The sequence below is a fragment of the Pinus tabuliformis genome, chromosome 3_2, assembly GCF_031772625.1.
Source record: "Pinus tabuliformis cultivar Carrire ecotype Pingquan chromosome 3_2, CPIR1, whole genome shotgun sequence".
NCBI lineage: Eukaryota > Viridiplantae > Streptophyta > Pinopsida > Pinales > Pinaceae > Pinus > Pinus tabuliformis.
In genome coordinates this window covers 783,913,445-783,920,986 of record NC_142302.1, presented here as the reverse complement: position 1 = coordinate 783,920,986, position 7,542 = coordinate 783,913,445, and the positions used below count along the sequence as shown (strand labels likewise).

General features: G+C 36.9%; 1 pseudogene; it reads left to right on the top strand.

The window, feature by feature from the left end:
• The first annotated feature begins 6,232 nt into the window (after positions 1–6,232).
• On the top strand, positions 6,233–6,670 carry LOC149182951 (adenosylhomocysteinase pseudogene; annotated as a pseudogene).
• Positions 6,671–7,542: the final 872 nt, after the last annotated feature.

Here is a 7,542-nt window from a genome sequence, read left to right as displayed (position 1 = left end):
GGGGTGCATATTAATGAAGGGGTTTTAAGTACTTTAGGTATTTTAAATTATTGGGCCGAGGGTTCAGTCCCTCCAATATTGAGAGAAATTCTTTGAGCCCCTTTAACTTTGGCAATTACCTTTAGCACTTAGGGAATTAGTGAAAATTTTAGGGGAAATGAGTAGGGAGGTTAATTATTTTTGACTTTGAGTGTTGATGTGCCTTCCATGTGATACATGCCTTGTCCAAGTGATGAAAGAAAAAGATTTAAGCATTAAACTCAACCATTCATCACACATTTATTCTGCAACCATCATCTACTTACCCTACCTACTTAACCTAGCATTTTTACTTCTTTATTAGGGTGCACTTAGACTGGAAAAACCTTATCACACTTTCTTTTCTTTTACATGTAGAGATCTATCTAAGTCTAGCCTTATTATATCCAAGAGCTCAGATTAAAATGTTGAGCTCCTTTTATTCACTCTACCTATCTACTTATCTGCCAAGATTACACTGTATGGTTAGATTTTATTCTCTATCTATAAACAAGAAATTCAAAACATGGAATAACCATGATTAAACTGTTTGGTTACCATGGATTGTGGCCTAAGTAACAAGTTGCACACAATGTTTATTATACATAAAAGTAAATAGTAGTGGCATTTAGACTTGCACACTTTCATGCTCTTTTCTTTTTGTTGGGGTTCATTTTCTTTCATTTTTTTGACCTTTGATTTTTCTTTTAGGGCATACCCTCTTTAAATTTTTTAATTTTTAGTTTTTCACAAATATGGAAAACATTTGCAACAAGCAAAGGTATGAACATATTTCAGAGTTAAACCAAGTCAATCATGACATATGACATCTATTGGTATAGGGGCATAACAGGGTGAATGGATCAACCTTCCCCTATGATACCCCGAGGTGACTTAGGGATAGGATGAATGGTTATCCTATCGAGGCATCCTACCCATGGAGTCTAGGACTCATGGGAAGTGCCTCTCATCTGGCCAATGAGCAGGGAAATGGGGTTAGGGACCATAGTAGTACTATCAATGGACGCATCATTGTATCTGTTGTACTCCCTATGCTAAGATGACCTCCATTGATCTGGGATCAATGAAACTATTCTGGGATTAGTATAAGTGGTTTGAGACACTCTCTTGTGATATTGATCTAGGATCAATAAAACTGACTTCGAGTTAGTAGAGAATTCTATGAGACATTCTCGATCAATTTTTCTTCATGGTTCAATAGAGTAGAGAAAATCAGTGTCAGGCACTAATGGTGGAGATAGTACAGTCAGACATATGGATCAGTGGATGGATTCTCCCTAGTTGAGAGGGAGTGTTAAAATTGGAAAATAGGGCCAAATCCATGTGGGTCATCTTATTTATGGTAGCTGATATTTTTCTTGGATCCCTCTCATCAAGAGTTATAGGATTGATCTAAAGATCATCAGATTCCGATGAATATTCATGGAGTTATGAATTTATTTGTGTTATAAGACAATTCGTCAAGGTCGGCCAACAACCAAATAAACCCCACATGTGCTCAACATTGTAGTATAAAAGGAGATGACTTGAGAGTCATTTCTCACACACACTTCTATCTTGATTTCTCTCCACTTGTCTTATGTTTTAGTGGAAGAGAAATCTAAGAGTGGAAGCCCTAGACATTAGAGGAAAAGAGGTTTCCCTAGACGTAGATAAAAGGCTGCCCTAGACGCAGATGGAAGGCAGGCTTAGATGAAGATGGAAGGCATCCCTAACACTATCCTAAGGTAGCCCTAACCTACACTATCTCAAGGGTAACCTAGCAGTAATCAAGCTAGGAATATACAATGCCCTAATAGGTCACAACCATAGAAAAGTCATGATTCTTTTGGAGGACTGAGCTATTGTTAGGAGGGCCTAGGAGCTGGGCTAGAAGGCATCAATCCAAGGCCTACTTCAGCAAAGGAGAAGGGACGTTAAGGTCACCCTTGTGACCACTTGAAGAGGCAGCAAGGTCTGTGTGAAAGCCGCAGGCCTGTAAGTATTATTTTTATGGTCAAAAGAACCCTCTACATGGAGTTGTAGGTGTCTATTCAACCTGTGAGGTCACCTACCTTGTAAAGAAAGGGAGGCCGCATAATTCAAGGTGAGTTATGGGATGATCACTGGACTGCTATAGGTTATAGGAGGGTTCCCTAACCAGTGATCAAATTATGCCAATGAAAAGTAGTACAGAGATGTTGGATACTGCCACATAGGGGCTGTAATGTCACTAACAAATAGAACAATGGGACAGCAACATGTTGGGATGGCAACTTTGATGGGACAACCCAATGACACAGGACAACTATGACAATTGTGCACCAGTGGCACAAGTGGGATAGTTGCTAACTAGTGTAGCAAAATAAATAGGACAATAAGGTACATAGTGCTATATAGATGCATGGGACACTAAGGTACATAGTGTTGCATAGATGCATGGGACAACAAGGTACATAGTGTTGTATAGATGCATGGTACATCAAGGTACATAGTGTTGTATAGATGCTTGGGATAGAAAGGTACATAGTGTTGTATAGGTACATGGGACAGCTATGACATGGCAACAAAGGTGCATGGTGTAGCATGGAAAGCATGGGAAACATGGGTAATAGTGGCAAGCATGATGCTACAAGCACATGAGACATCCTGTATGACAACATGGTTATGACATATGGGACAATAGTGCAACATAAGTTGTAGCAATATGATGTGTACAGAATGGTCATGAGGTCCAACATTGTCATGATGGGTGTAGCATGGTGCACCACAGTGAGGTACAACATGATGACAGGATGCAACAAAATGATAGTTGAAGGAGTCATCTTCCAGAATCAGTTGAAGTAGCATGTCTTCAACTGATCTCATGTATCATCTTCTTAGAAATGATCTATGCTCTTATCTAGATAAGTCAAAGTGTTGACTTCTGTTGTAAATGTACTATCTCTCTCTCTTTTTCTCCGTTGAACTATTGAAGAACATAAAGGAAGAATTGATAAATGGTTCCCCACATTGGGGTTTGTCCCTGGCTAGCACCACTTTTTGTGTCCTCTTGTCTTGGCTTGTCTTTTGTGATTTATGCTTATGTTCTATTTGCAATTTATTTTAATGCTGATGTGATTGCTAATTTGGAGAAAATATTGAGCTAACTGTGAAAATTGAAATAAATTTTTCTAAGCATAGAACATACCTAAAATTAACAAAACTTGAATACATACTGAAGCATCACCTCCTCTTTTATTTTTTTGAAAGAACTATGCAAATTTTTGCCTTAGTGGGTGCAAAATTCTTGGCATGTGTCACTTTGGGGATGCCCACCCATGCATACAATGAGAATCGAACCTGGGTTAGTTGGGTCAGACTCACATCAAGCTTCTGCTAGACCACAACCCAACCTACATAAATTAAAGCACACTTAGTAGAGGTCATGCTCATTGTTACTGAGATTGATGTTGCATGAAGATGGAAACTAAACTTATACGGGAAGTGGTGGACATATTCAGTTCAACTAGAATTTTGTTTAGAGATTACACATCCAAATCAGTTCATGTCTTTCTTTGTTCCGAGATTTTAGTTGAGTGAATTTTCCACGCAACATCCTCCCACCATAACACTATAATGCACTTTTTAGTTAGGTTTCATCCTTTTTCTTCATTGCTTCTATATTGTGCTATATTTCCACTTGTACAATGTATGAATTGCATTAAAGAATAACCTCGCTTACAATGAACAATTATTATTTGGGCTCCATTTTAGAAATTAATAGAATTTATATGATCTTGATTTTGTAGGTCAAACATGTTGTTGTTTCACTACCAGAGAGGTTTGGTGAGCGTGAGTGCATTGTAAGATACTCTGAACTTTTCATTATGAATGTCAAATCATAATAGTTATTTGGACATTTTCATTTTACATTTGAAGTTTCTATAATCTCTCACGAGAAAACTAAGTTTGCAAAGCCTGCATTTATTGTTTTATGTATTCTCTAATATCTGGAAGAATTGCTTTCTACTTTTCAAATATAAATTAAATGCTTTCTGACTTGTTTTCTTGTATGGCGATTAGTAGAAATCCTCCTATCTTGACATCAACTCTTCCAAGTACCCATTTATTTACAAATTCTAGGCCTTGAAACTTTCCCTGGGGTTAAGAAGCTTACCATCAAGCCCCAGACTAATAGGTGGGTGTTCCCTGACACCAACAGTGGCATCATTGTTCTTGGAGAGGGACTTCTGATGAACTTGGGTTGTGTAATTGGCCACCTGATTTTTGTCATGTCTTGCTCCTTTACAAACTAGGTAAATATTTCTAATGCCCTACAACCATTTCTTGTACATACTAGATTTCTTAGGCATACGAATCCCTTGATTATATTGCTATGTATGATCCATTGTTATTTGTCGAAAACCATCATTCCCTGTACCTAGCCCTGTTACATTAAAACTCACGCAAAATATTGTGGAGTGAGTCATGCATGTCATAGCAGTGTCCAATTTCATCAATTAATGTCACAGACATGCTCTCTGTGCTTTTTCATAAACATTCTGTTTTTTTAATAGATGTTTTTCGGTGGGCATGGTGGGGATGTTGAGATCTCGTCTAGAGTTTTTGAAATGGGATCTTGCTTAAATGTTGTGATTTGAATTTGGATTCTTGCTTCATTTATTTGTCACTTACTATTTTTTAGTAGACGTTTTCAGGTAGATGCATGATTTTTGAGATCTCATCTGGGTGCTTTGAAGTAGGATCTTGTCTAGGTGTTGTGGTTTAGATTTGAAATTTGTTCTCATTTATTTTGAATTCACACTTTTCTGGTGTGCTTGTTGTTGTTTAGATCTTTTTGAGGTGTTTGAGATGTGTAATATTGATTAGCCATTGTGTTTTTGGTTCTAGCAATGAGTTTTGTGGCTATTTTAAAGTAGTTAGGATCTCATCATCGAACTGTTATATAGAATTATAGTATAATATGGTAAATTTCAAACCACTATTTATAAGTTTCGACAGTATTATCTTATATATTTTTAGAGAATTAGGAAGTATCTTAATCTTATTCTAATATTAATCATGTGATACTAGCTTCCTCATGTTGGATCTGATATGGCCTTGGGGACATTTTGGTCTCATTCTTGATGTTATGAGTTGCATTGCTCTTGTTAGTTGCCTTGATTCTTCAGTGTCATTGAGATCACATCATGATTCTTTTGGTATAGTTAGCTTGCATTGCATTACATTTTAGGATTCACTAGCTTCCACTACATTAAAAAAAAAAATCCAATTTTCAGGGTGTTGAATCAATGTGAGTTCATGGTGGGTGTAGGAGCATCTTCATATTTAAAATCAAGGACCTTTACATATATTCAATTATCTGGTTATGATGGCTTAATATTAGCTAAGGTTTTGTGATCCATGTGGATATTGGTGGCCACCCACCACATCCACTTGGATCCCCACCATTGTTTCTTTCAGCTTTTCAGTTTCCTTAATTGTAGCACAATTTACTATTTTTAGCATTTTTTTAGGTCCTAAACTTCCAAAGCCATTTTGAGGCCCAAAACGACTTTTTTTGGGAAAACTAGGAGCTACATGGGTCCATGGACCGATGTTTCTCTTCCCAAAGTTGTAGTTCTCGGATAGATATTTCTAGCGAGATATTGTGTGCATCAAACGAGGATCGTATGCCAAAGTTACGACCCTGGGAAGTTGATGTACCAATTTACCCAAATGGGGCCCACAGTTTGGCGCTTCATCTTCTAGCATTAGGTTTCTACATGTTTAGAGTTTTCCATTGTTGCTCAACAATAAATAGGTCTTCGATTCTCATTGTAACACAGTTTAGAGGCATGTAGCCACCACATCTCTTCCCAGAAGTAAGCTACCATCGCCCTAGCTCATTTTTTTCCATTTCTGTTTGTAAGCATATTTCAGTATTTTACAATAATGAAATGAAGTATTATTTTTGCTACAACTCTATATGTATGGTTATATCTGTAATTTATTGTGTTCCTGTTTAAATCTGAATCATTTTGAAAGCTAATTGGACTTGTATTGAAGTTTTGAATTATTGTGAATCATAGATCCATGGGTAGATTTCTCAGATGTTCTTTTCTTCAAAAGTTTTCTATTTGAGATGCATTTTGTTTTGATTCTGATTCTCTTTCTTCTTTTGTAGTTTGACAACTTGTATGGATATAGGCACTCTCTCCTAGACGGTCTTATGAGAGAAACAAATTTCATGATTGGTGGTAATGTTGATGTTGTTTATGGGTTTGGAGATGTTGCCACGGGTTGTGCTGTAGCCTTAAAAGTCGCTGGAGCTAGGGTCATTTTTGTAGAGATTGATCCTATCTGTGCCCTACAAGTGCTTATGGAAGGCCTTCCTGTTCTCACCCTTGAGGATGTAGTTAGCACTGTTGATATCTTTGTGACAACCACTGGCAACAAGGACATCATCATGGTAGCTCACATGATGAAAATGAAGAAAAATGTCATTGTTTGTAACATCGATCACTTTGACAATGAGATTTATATGCAAGGCCTTGAAACATTCCCTAGTGTTAAGAAAATTACCATCAAGCCTCATACTGATAGGTGGGTGTTCCTTGACACCACTAGTGGCAGAGGGACGTCTGATGAACTTGGGTTGTGCAACTAGCCACCCAAGTTTTGTCACATCTTGCTCCTTTAAAAACTAGGTAAATATTTCTAATGCCCTGCAACCATTGCTTGTACATATTAGATTGCTCATGAATACCAATCCTTTGATTATATTGTTGTGTATGATCGATTGTTATTTGCCAAAAATCCCCATTCCCTATACCTAGCCCCATTACATTAAAACTCATGCAACATATGGCGGAGTGGATCATGCATGTCAAAGGAGTGTCTAATTTCCCCAATTAATGTTATAGCCATGCTCCTATGCTTTTTCATAAACATATTTTTTTTTTAATAGATTTTTTCAAGTGGGCATGGTGGGGATGTTGAGATCACGTCTAGAGTTTTTCAAATGGGATATTTCTTATATGTTGTGATTTGGATTTGGATTCTTGTGTCATTTCTTCGTCGTTTGCTATTTTTTAATAGATGTTTTCAGGTAGATGCGTGATTTTTGAGATCTGGTGAGGGTGCTTTGAAGTAGGATCTTGTCTTGGTGTTGCAGTTTGGATTTCAATTTTTATTTTTATTTTTTTTGAAATCACACTTTTCTGGTGGTTTTGTTGTTGTTTAGATCTTGTGAGGGTGTTTGAGATGTGGAATCTTGATTAGCTGTTGTGTTTTTGGTTCTAGCAATAAGTTTTGTGGTTGTTTTAAAGCAGTTAGGATCTCATCATCAAACTGTTATACATATTTATAGTATAATATGGTAAATTTTATAACGATATTTATAAGTTTCAACAATGTTATCTTATATATGTTTAGAGCATTAGGATGTATCTCCATCTAAATTCTAATCTTAATCGTGCGATACCAGCTTCCTGATGTTGGATCTGATATGGACTTGGGGAAATTTTGGTCGCATTCATG